At 38.9% G+C, this 6,337-nt stretch overlaps 1 pseudogene; it reads left to right on the top strand.

The window, feature by feature from the left end:
* The first annotated feature begins 4,501 nt into the window (after window positions 1-4,501).
* Window positions 4,502-5,439, top strand: LOC147916609 (olfactory receptor 51I1-like; annotated as a pseudogene).
* The last annotated feature ends 898 nt before the right edge of the window (window positions 5,440-6,337 follow it).

The following is a 6,337-nucleotide window of genomic DNA, read 5'->3' as shown; positions in this document are numbered from 1 at the left end:
AGGAGTGGAGTTTGCCCTGGAAGTCCAGCCCATTGGATCAGGAGGATGGGAAATCTGTTCAGGTGAGCCATACCTGGGGTTTTTGTTCAGAGATGCAGCTCGTTTCCAGCACACACTTTATTTCCCCTTTCCTCATGTCACAGAAGACTCCTCCCTGGAGGACACAGACTTTTGTCCGGAAAGCCTCATTGTGGCAGAGGAACACCTGGAGTGTGTTTTATGCATCTGCTCTCTGTTAATTCAGGAAAAGTGGAGCAGGGACCCTCCATTTTTGTCCCCAAATTCAATTCTTTTTAAACGAGATATTTAATTCTGTTTTTAAATCGATCTTCATTTACCCTCCTCTCCTTCACCTTCCATACCAATAGACCTTGTCCCCTTCATCCCAGGCAGACAGCTACATAACCTCTAGGGGCTGGTCTTAAACCCAACTCCTCAGATGACCTACACTTTTCGCTCCTCCCTCACTTCTCTCCTGGGCTGACCCAGACTCACACCATCCCCATCTCGTTTGTTATCACTGGCTTCTTCGTATGGCTTTGGTTTAGGCTTCCTTTCTCTCCTAAATTTAACTTCCATTTTGCCCCTGTGACTTCGGCAAAGTCAATTGAAATGCCAATTTCTCTCTTTCCCAAGTTGTAAAATGGGTATGGTTAGGTCATTTTGAGTATATTGAGGATAAATAAGATGACATATACAAAGATAACATACACAGGGCACACTTCCAGAGTGCCTGATACATAGCCTTAAATCAGTACATTTTCTTTTCTTTTCTCCTTGTTCTTACTTGCCCTCTTCCCTACCAGACACCAGGCTTTAACCTTGCCTTATAATATTTCTCACTTAACCCTTGCACCTCATTCATTAGCATCAATCTCTGACTTACTACAATAATAGCTCCTCATATATAATGAAGGTAAAGCCTATTATATTATTTTTCTGTCCCCAAAGAGGATCTCATTTGGTAAAAGAATAAAAAGTACTTTTCTCACCAAACTCTCAGCCTAGAATAGCATCACTGTATATTAGTGTGGACCTTCTTTCCTATTGTCCTCCCTCCCTCTCTCTTCCTATTTATTAAACCTTCCCTATGTGCTCTAAAAATTTGCTCTAAGTCTTTTTTGGAAGAGCTTAAGACAACCACTTTGGTGGCCCCGGTTCAGTTCCCGTGCACAGACGTGCATCACTCGACGGGGGCTATGATGTGGCAGCGACCATCATACAAAATAGAGGAAGTTTGGCCCAGATGTTATCTCAGGGCAAATCTTCCTCAGCAAAAAAAAAAAAAAAAATTAATAGGCTCTAGGTCTTCTTTGGTAGAGCTGGAAGACAACCAGGAGAAAGTCACATAAATAACTGAAGTGCTATACAGGGAACCAAGTGCTAGATGAGAGAGAAGTGCCATGGGAGGCTGCTGTAGAGAGTGACTAACTACCTGCACGAGTGAGGAAGGACATCACAGAATTGACATCTGAGCCACATGTAATAAAACAGTGGTGGAGGTTGTATTTTTTTAATATAATTTTTAATTGAACTGAGTGCCAGAGTGCTTCAGAAAAGAAAAGAAAACAACAATAACAAAAATAAAACAAAACAAAAAATCACAGGAATGACCAGGAGGAAAAAGACAAGTTAGGCTCTGTCAGGATACAGAGAGGAGTCAAGTTGCAAAATCTCCTCACTAGAGTCTCATAGGCATTAGAAGGTGTGCCATTCAGAGGGGATGCACGTATAGTTACAAAGAATTTTCCTTCCATCTTAAACAATGGTATGGGGAACAAAAATCACTGTTCCCTTTATTAATTCAAATTAACTAACAGTTGATATTCAGATGCCACTAACTTCCTCCACACCAGATCATTCTGAAGTGCCAAGGGATGTCATGTACTTTAGAATCAGTTTTCTTCTTTTTTTTTTTTTTGTCTCCAAAATTAACATAGTAGCCAATAGTCAATGACGACAAACCCAAAATTCAGGCTGCTCCCCAGACCGCTTTTCCCTAACCACAACCTGAATCACGGCCAGGCATATTCTCTCTCAAATTTCATCTGCTTCCTTTTAGGTGGCAGATGATACTCAGTCCTGACAGTTCTATGCAGTGGCTCACTTCTCATGCAAACGTTTTTTTGTTTCTTTGCTTGTTTGTTTTTAATTCTCAGAGGAGCTTGTGGAGGCAGCAGGCTCTTTTAGTATGTGTGAGATGCAGTGTCCCTGGTGGATCAAGAGGCAGTGTCAAATGGTTTCTTAGAGACATTGCGGATACTTGTAATGATTCCGTATAAGGTCTGGATAAAGATACCGGGTTGATATCTTCAATCTGGAAAATTTTAAGCAATTAAGAAGTTGCTTAATTGCAAAAATATTTATATTATCCATAAAGATGGACAAAAGTCTGAAAGAAAAAAGACACAAAAATTAAATGCCTAATTTATATTGATGATGTAATAATAATAATTATTATTATTATTTCACGAACATTAGTAACATTTATTGAAAATGTATTGTATACTAACTGCTCCATGCTCATTAACTTGTTTAAGTCTCAAAACAAGCCTATAGGGCTACATATTATAATCATGTCTGCTTCACAGACGGAGACATGGAGAGCCAGACAGAAAGTGACTGAGCCAGGATTCCAGCTGAGGCAATCTGACCCCAAGGTCTGCAGTCTTACCTTTTACACACACTGCTTTGAAATTCCAAAATACATAACATGAAATATGGGAGTCGTAAATAAGGTACACAATTATAAATGAACAGTGCACTCTAAATAATCCAAGGAAATTGCTGAAAATATATCAAAATCTTAAGCACTGTAAACAGGAAGTAAATGACTTAGGCTATTAATATGCTAAATTGAGGCACGGGAGGGTCAAATTAAAAGGGACAATATACCCCAAACATTAACTAGAAAAGAGATCAGGCTCAGAGTATCAGCAATGTAAGTAGTTCCTAGTTAAGTGACCCCTTATGTCATCACTAAAGTTCATCCCTCAGTGAGAAGGCATGGGTCTTCAGTGATGTTCTAATGTCTTCCACAATGGCCAATATTACTTTGTTGTAGCTGGTGATCACTGCATAGTTTATAAGACTCTTTTACACCCATTATTATATATACTCTCCTTAATTTTTATTCTATATATGATTATCTACATTTTACAGATTTAAAATGTCAAGATCACAGAATAGTCCACTAGAAAATAGAAATCAGGGGTTTAAAATCATGTCTGCAGATTCAACTGTATCCCATGTTTTAATACCTCCAGCTACCTCATCTCCAGTACATTTCCCCTTATATCACGTTTTTTTTGTTTGTTTGTTTCTAATTGGGGGGTCAGATCTATTTTCTGTACTTGATGAGACAGATATCAGTTTTTTCCTCTCATTACTTTTTCTAATGCAGAGATTTCGATTGACCTTCTATCCATCATAGATACATCTTCTTGGTATGCAGAGGTCTTTTCTTTTCCCCTTAACAGATATATTTGTCTTGGATAATGTAAAGAGATACAGGTTGCCTTCCAAGGTAGAGTTTCAGAAGGCATGAGTGCTATTGAGGTGGGCCACCATGGATTAAAATTGTCATTATTTCTGCAGTTTCAGAAACATGGTCTGAAGGGACCATGCTCTAGGACTCTTACCCATTATGCCCATACACACAGTAAGCACTGATTAATCACATTGCAATGTGTGGATTGAAAACAAGAGAGGAACTTTCAGATGAGAAGAATAATTATTTCCATTAATGGAATTCCATTGAACACAATACTTCTTTTCGTTAAACTTTGTAACATTGACTTTTTTCTACACTCTCCTCCACTGTGCGTAAAAATTCAAAGCAATCATCCAGGAGGTTGTGGGATGAACATGGAGAATGGAGCCCATTTTAAAGATGTTTCATGCAGGTCAAGATAGATAATTCTGTGTCTCCAGTGGAGAGCATTTTTTGATGCTGCTTGGAGTGGCAGGGATGGGCATTAAGAATCTTTATCTCCTGAGCAATTCTATACTGACATTGAAGTAATTTTATTCTTAATCTCCTTCCTCATCAGTCATTTAAAATACAACATGCTCTAAAAGGGAGTTATAGAATGTCTGACAGATCACAGCTTTCTTTATGTCAATATTCTTCCCATGATGTCTTCTTTAAACTACACAGTATGATCTCTTGACAGAGACATGAAAAACATTCAATTCTTACCAAATATACATAGTGAAACCACCATGGGAATTAGTTTGTATTATGAATGATAAAATATGCTACCAGATTTCTTTATTCTGGAGATATACCTTTTTGCAAGTCATGACTCCACATTTTTATTTAGTATTGAAGACCAAATGGAACTGCTCATGGGTGAGAGAATGGACATAAGTGGGTAGATTGTACTAAACAGAGGAATTTATAGGTTCCTCTGTCTTCAATAATCTTTATGTGTCTCACCCCAGGTTGCATCACTGGCACCTCCCTATGTCGAAGTCCCCAGACTCCAGACATAAGAAAATGTTCAACAGCAGTCAATTCACACCAAAATATTTTCTGCTGACTGGTCTCCCTGGTCTAGAGGCCCTGTACCCTTGTTTTATCTTCCTGTTATGCTTCACATATCTTGTGGCCATTGTGGGAAATAGTCTTATCCTCACAGTGATCAAGAAAAATACCTCTCTGCACCAGCCAATGTACCTATTGCTAGCTATGCTGGCCTTTGCAGAGCTTGGTGTCTCTGATTCTACACTGCCCACTGTGATGGGCATCTTCCTTTTTGGTGCCAGTGAGATCTACTTTGAAGCCTGCCTTTTGCAGATGTTCTCCATACATTCATTTTCCATCATGGAGTCTGGAGTTCTGCTGGCCGTGTCTGTGGACCGCTTTGTGACCATCTACAACCCACTGTGGTACACGGCCATCCTGACCCTTCCCCGTATTGCTGGTAGTGGAGCTGCACTTGGACTGAAGAGTGTGATGTTCATGTTCCCACTGCCCTTTCTCCTGAAGCATCTTCCCTTCTGTGGACACAACGTCCTCTCCCACTCCTTTTGTCTTCACTCAGATCTAATCTAGCTTCCCTGTGGGGATACTGTCCCAACAGCATTCTGGGGCTCTGCATTGTTACTTCTAATTTTGGGCTGGACTCGCTGCTCATCATCATCTCTTATGTGCTGATCCTCTACACAGTGCTGGGCATTACCTCTGGGGAGGGACGGCAGAAGGCCCTCAACACATGTGTATCATATATCTGTGCAGTCCTTGTGTTCTATGTGCCTATGATTAGCATGGCTCTGGTACACCGCTTCATGAAGCATGCTGCACCAGCTCTCCGTCTACTCCTAGCCAATGTCTGTTTTCTGGTGCCTCCTGTGCTCAATTCCATCATCTACAGTATTAAGACCAAGCAGATTCGCCAGGAGATAATCCAAGTCTTTTTGGAAAGAAAATGTTAAGGGGATTAGGTCCAATGAAATGGTTACCCTCAAGCCAATCAGTTTCATCACCAAAGGCGGTCTGGGAGGGAGGGAGTGCTCATGACCTGGTCAAAGTTGGAATGCTTGATGATTCTGCATGTTGTTGAATGTGTAGAGAAGCACATTTTTATACACTATACATTTTAATCTAAATTATAGTATTTTGTCTGCTGTCTCGTTCTTTATGTCAACTTAAAATGCACATGCTCTTTAACCTAGAAATTCCAATTCTTAGCATACCCCTAGATTCATACTCATGCTCTTTCATGGTCATTTGAATAAGAAGTGAATAAGAGACTTGAATAAGAGTTTTCACTTCAGCAATGTTTGAATTAAGACTAAAAAAACCTAAGTGGCCACCAATAGATAGTTAAATGAGCTAGGATCTATCCATACTATGGAATATTCTGCAGTAAAACAAAAATGACCCTGATTGATAGGTATTAAAGGCTTAAGCAGGAAATAACTATATATATATATTTGATGACACTTTTTGTAAACAATTTAATCATATAAAAATTTCAATTTGTTTATGTGTGCAAAAACATATACTAAATTGATAACAAAAATGGATCTTTTGGAGAAGTCTGTGATGGTGAAGAGAGGAGCAAAAGGAATTCTTACTTTGTCCATATTGTTTAAAATTTTTCAAAAATTATATGTTTGACACTCTCTTCTGTTATAAAAATATGTATATGTGTCTGAGTGTATATATATATATATATAAAGTTATACATATATACATTTATAATGAAAACCTGTTCAAACATTGGGACAGTTAGAAGCAAACTAGGTACTAAGAGCAAAGCCCCATAACTGAGAATATACATTGATGATAAGCCCAGAGGGAAGAGTTTTGTTAATCAAGATTCTGTAA

This window comes from Ceratotherium simum, chromosome 7 (genome assembly GCF_057802395.1).
Source record: "Ceratotherium simum simum isolate JZ-2026a chromosome 7, ASM5780239v1, whole genome shotgun sequence".
NCBI lineage: Eukaryota > Metazoa > Chordata > Mammalia > Perissodactyla > Rhinocerotidae > Ceratotherium > Ceratotherium simum.
This window is presented reverse-complemented; position numbering and strand designations above follow the sequence as displayed.